The sequence below is a fragment of the Andrena cerasifolii genome, chromosome 3, assembly GCF_050908995.1.
Source record: "Andrena cerasifolii isolate SP2316 chromosome 3, iyAndCera1_principal, whole genome shotgun sequence".
NCBI classification, from domain to species: Eukaryota; Metazoa; Arthropoda; class Insecta; order Hymenoptera; family Andrenidae; genus Andrena; species Andrena cerasifolii.
This window is the reverse complement of record NC_135120.1, coordinates 20,873,870-20,879,181: the sequence shown is the minus strand read 5'-3', so window position 1 is coordinate 20,879,181 and position 5,312 is coordinate 20,873,870. Positions and strand designations below refer to the sequence as shown.

General features: G+C 47.4%; 1 long non-coding RNA gene across 1 annotated transcript; it reads right to left on the bottom strand.

Annotated features, from left to right (window-relative positions):
• Positions 1-3,995, bottom strand: LOC143366708 (uncharacterized). The gene is made up of 3 exons (XR_013084802.1): positions 3,856-3,995; positions 2,226-2,362; positions 1-599 (listed from the first exon to the last, which is right to left on the bottom strand). It is a non-coding gene; the product is annotated as an uncharacterized LOC143366708 (long non-coding RNA).
• Positions 3,996-5,312: the final 1,317 nt, after the last annotated feature.

Genomic DNA, 5,312 nt, shown 5'->3' with positions numbered 1-5,312 from the left:
TCACGAATCCCTTCGGGGATAGTTCGAAGTAAGCCTTAAATTGCCAGGAATGGTAAACTTTCGGACATCACAGAAAGAGTTTCCAAGTGTACAAGTCTATTTATTCTGCGCCATTTGAAGTACGAAATTCTGTATCACCATTTGTCAATGAATTCACAAAGGCTGCCATATTTCGTCCCCTTTCCTCAGGTCGCCCCGAACCTATGAAAATTCTTCTGGGAAAATGCAAAATAAACAATCATACGGTACTTTCCCAAATGTACTAAATTGCTTGTTCTTCGCAGAAACGATTTACGCATCCAGAAATTCGCGTGACCTGCGAAATAAAGAGTAGGTACCTACAGGAGCTCGTTGTCGTCTTCAGCTTTTCGCAGAGACCGTGGATCGTAGCGGTGGATATCTGAAAATCACGCTGTACCTGGGAATCTCGCTTCGTAGTGTCCCGATAACAGTACTCGGTGGTTGGATCGGATCGGCGATGCGGCCGGACGAGATTTCCGTGTGATGCGAGTTCCGCTAAGCGATATCGCAGCGGCCGATCGATCGCGAGGAGGACATCAATACTCATTAATGTTGGCCGGATCGGCGCTCGGAACGTCCTGGACAAAGATTTCAGTGACTGGGCCGGGTAAGCATAACGGATGACCGTACGGTGAACGTGCAGGTCTGTCGAGGATGACGATGCCAGGGGCCGTTGGTCGCACAAATCAAAGGGTCTAGGCGGGAACTGTCGGTGGAGGAGCAGAGACGCGGCGGACAGGCCAGGAAGCGCGCGAATAACTAGCTCCGATGTCCGTCGCTCTAACAAATGTAACGAGTTAGCTTCACTTTAAAGCTTCAGCTTTGTCCAGGTGGCTACAAACGACGCGTGCACCCTCGTGTCCCTCGCGCGAGCTTAACGTTTGAAATTTCTGCCGTAAGGAGGAAATTCTGTGGAATATGTATCCGCTGTTACAGAGAAACGAATGAAGGTGCGAGTAAAGTGTCTCTTTCGTTCCGAATGAATCTGCGCTCGGTTCTACAAAAGCGAGCCCCTAATTGTGTCGAGCAACGTGCTCGTCGAAAATCGCAGGCACGACCCGTCGCTTCACACCCCCGTTCTCTCGAACGTGGCGCGTCGCTGCTGCTAAGCGATTCGTGGGGTGGCGAGGAATAATCGAGTGGCGTTTTTCTGCTGTTTGCAAACTGTACCGGCAGCGGGAGGTCTAAGACCGCGTTGTGTTGATAAAACGAGCGACAGAGGGACGAAGGGAGCTCGGGCTCGATCGAGGGGTGGCAGGATCGCGCACCCGGGCGAGCAGTGGAGTTATGTGTTGCGCGCAGTCCTCCTGTGCTTATAAAACACAGTGCATACATATCGTAGATGCTACGCGTTTTGATCTCTTTACCATACCAGCGTCGAGATTTAAACTTCAAAGCAAGGTGTAAGTACACGTAGGACTATTACCAAACTTAACGTCGGACTTACTTTCCCAGCGGATTAACACGAAACGCTGCCAGAAAATAAATATAACCCCTAGGGAGAGCTATTTCATATTGTTCCACTTGCAGTTTCAGTGCAAGCGCAATGTAGATACATCCAGTCTCCAAAGCCACCCGACTCACCCCCGGTAGCAAACGAGAAGGCAAAGGGTGGGGGACGATTTTAAGTCCGACCGACCGTACGAGTTCGAGGGGGTTGCTGCCGTGGCGCCCGATTCCACCCTGCCTCCGTTCACGATCTTTCGGGTAGCGAATCCGCGTGCACGCGCACAAGCACGCGAGAGGGTGCGTCGCTATTCGCCCGTTTCGAGAGCCACCGTCGATGTAACGCGCGAGATGACGTGCGGCAAACATCAAAGCGTCCGACATCTTTTAAAGGCCGCCACCGCCTTAGAACTCGTCCCGTCGAGCTGCTTTGCCCGCTCTTTCCCGATATCTCCCTCCGCCCTTCTCTTGCGCGCACCATTCCCCCCCACACACACTCTTTGGTTCTGATGATCGAACTGACTCGGTTCACCGTCCGCCGACGATGGATTTCTCTCTGTGCTCTCCCTATCCCCGCGCCGCAACTCTCGCCTTCCTCCTCCCCGCCGCACTCTGCTCTTTATCTCTACCTGCTCGCGTAAGGATGTATCCTGCATGCATACCCGTGGCCGGACGTTCGACTGATAGCGAGTAACGAGTGGAAGGGCAGGAATCGAGCGGTGGCAGACGCTGCCGCAAAGCGGCCCGTCACTTTTTACCTCCATTTTCTCCGTTTCTTGATTCTCCCACCCCTGGGATCTCTGCTCCTGTTTCTTGGATCGCTTTGGCCGCGGCTCTCCTCGGTATTTACTGCGCGGAACGGATGGATGACGATTGGGAAACCAGTGTTTGGCATCTGGATGGCAGGAAGCATGATTTCATGAAGTTGCAAGTGGGTATAGCGGCAGAGGCTCTATGAGCGGTAGTTCAGAATATAGTTGAGGCGATCAGAGTAATCACTGGCTAACCCACGTTGAAAATAAATTAATTCTTAGAGTCTATTCGTAGAGCCTATTGGAATACATTGCTGCTACTAACTCAACTTCGCAAAAAATCTGAGTTGCTTCTTTGTTACTTTCAATGCCTCAATTCTAACTTAAGGGGTTATGCCTATACCTGTGAGGTCTGAAAAAACATTTATATCTATTCGGAAATTTTGGGGGAAACATTTCAAGGTTTTTTTAATCAACCCTTTCCTAACCCAAACCTTTAGGTATGTATTCCAAAGTGTAGTACATGTACATGTTAAACTACTTATAAGGTGAATGTCCCAATTTCTGCTCATTTAAGACGTAACTCGTCATAAAGAAGGTGTAAAAAATTTGTTTGCGATCAAAATTTGCAGAGTAATTGATTAATTCTTTAATAATGAATCAACCAATTCAAAAACTATTTAAGAAAGATATTTCAAGATGTTTAACTATTAGTAATTTCTAATTAAATATATAATGCTCTAAATGTCAGTATTTCTGCTCATGAATAATTTAGAATTATTTTGTTGCAACTATAGTACAAACGTAACGCATATAATAATAAGAAAAATACGAAATGAGCAGAAACGGGGACATGAGCAGAAATTAGGACATTCACCTTAGTAATTTTTGCGATGGAAAATATAAATAAATAAAAGAAAGTCTCGGCAGCGATTTTTTTTCAGTAGTTTCCGGTGACCACTCTAATTTTGACCTGGTTTATCTGAAATAAAAAATTCGCGGGAATTTAGGTAGTATATTAGATTACCTTAGTTCTTAATCGGTAATTATCTCGAAAAATTAATTTGCTACAAAATGGCAGCTTCTCATAACAAAACTATCGATTTTCGCCACAGAATCGCTCATTTTTCATCACTTTTCAACTGTACAATGAAAACTACGCGATGAAAATGAAAAAGCCACGATTAAGGATTACATAATCTAATATACCAACTAAATTTGGGCGAATTTTTTATTTCTGATGAGCCAGGCCAAAGCTACAGTGGTCACCGTAAAGTGCTTAAATAAAAAAACGTTGCCAGGAGATTGCCTATAATTCCATTCTTTATTTAGATATCACGTGGCAAAAAAAAGCAACAAGAACTTTAAAATATATATGTACTTTCGAATATGCAACCGTTTATTTAAAAGAGTCTTCAAGTTTAAAAAAAATCCCGAAAATACTTGTGTTTTCAGACCTTAGGTACAAGTAGGCATAACCCCTTAATAATATTAAAAAAATAATAAAAAAAAACACCCCCCAGAAAACACTTCGCGACCCACCGTTTGGGAATCACTGCGTTACGTAATTTAAAGAAAATCGCCTATCAAGTACTAGGTACTAGAGATTCATAATTCACGTTCTTCACGTCCTCACCTATTGCCACCCTTTATTCCGGGACATCGTACGACTTGCACACCCAAGTTCAGTGTCGCGGCACACCCTTCCACAATGAAGTCGCATTCGTGAACGGAGAGCAGTACACCCTGTTCAAATATTTAGGCATTAGGAAAGCTATTTGTCACCTGACGTTTCCCTCCCCATCGCGTTCAAGGTCGCAGGGCGGCCGTTGATCGCACGCCACGTTCCACAGCCGAGGGCCGGTCGACCACCGTATCAGATGGTTTTCACGTTTTGATGGAGTTGTTGACCCTTGTAAAGGTACCTGCGTGCCGCCACGATTACACACTTTCAGCGCGCTAGTGTGAATGCGCGTCTACCTGTCCGGTGGGAAGGTAGACGATCCATCATCGTGTCAACGGAGCGTTATACTGTGCACGAGGAATGTTCTAACGTGCCCCGTCCCTATCTCTCCCTTCGGCCCGAAACTTTTTCCAACCGGGTCAGAGATAAAGGGGGCCCCGATAGTGGAGGGGGGATGTTTATAAAACGGGGCCGCAATTGTATCGGAGATAAGGTCGACGGGAAAAATGGCCAGAAGACGAGAGCCGCCAAGGTGTGCCGTAGGTTGGGAAAAAGGGACGTAGGAGCGTTTGAAGCTGCGATTTAAGTGGCACGTAGGAAGCATCCTTCCATTTTCGGTTGCCGCTCAAGCCGAACGGATAATCGCTTGTTTGCTACCCCGTCCTCGAGCAACAGGATCTTCCTCCTCTTCCTCTTCTTCCACTGGCTGCCTGCAACAGCACGGAATATCGGCGAATTAGCGTAAATCCTTTTTAAATAATAAACCCCTCGTTAAGTGTAATGAATCCGTTGGGAGTAAGAGCCCCGAGCGTCCAGGCTTTATTGTACGTCCAACTGGGCCCGGTAAACGGTGCCAGTGGGCCAAGCCTGGCCCGAGAAAATGGGCCAACTATTCACCGACAGTCGGTGCGCGATGCTTAGTCTCGTTATTAGCCGGGACTTGGATATTTGGATACCCTTAATCCCCTTTCCACGATTCCGGCGACGTCTAATCTACCTGACTGAGGGGTGACAAATAATATCAAGTTGCCTGCCGCCACGCCGCCACCAACGCCCGCCCCACTGAACCCGCTATCTGATTTTAAAGGACCTGGTCGCGAAAGATGATCCTCCGTTGACAAAGGGCGGCCAGCTCGACCTAACCGCCGGTCCACGGTGTTTCCACTGAAATCGCCACCGAGAGAGGTAAGCCGTAGGCTATTTTTCCACGTACCGATCTCTGCAACTCGCCTCGTTTGCGCGGTTACGGGGGATCGTAACGGTGTCGGAAAAGAAATCTTCCACCCTGTACAAAGCATCCTCGAGCAGGAATTATTCGCCTGTCTCGTGTCGAACGCTGTTTCCACTGTGGAGATTTTTTGTAACTTTGTACACGTGTGTGCGAACTGTCGGTATAGTATTAGGTCCGT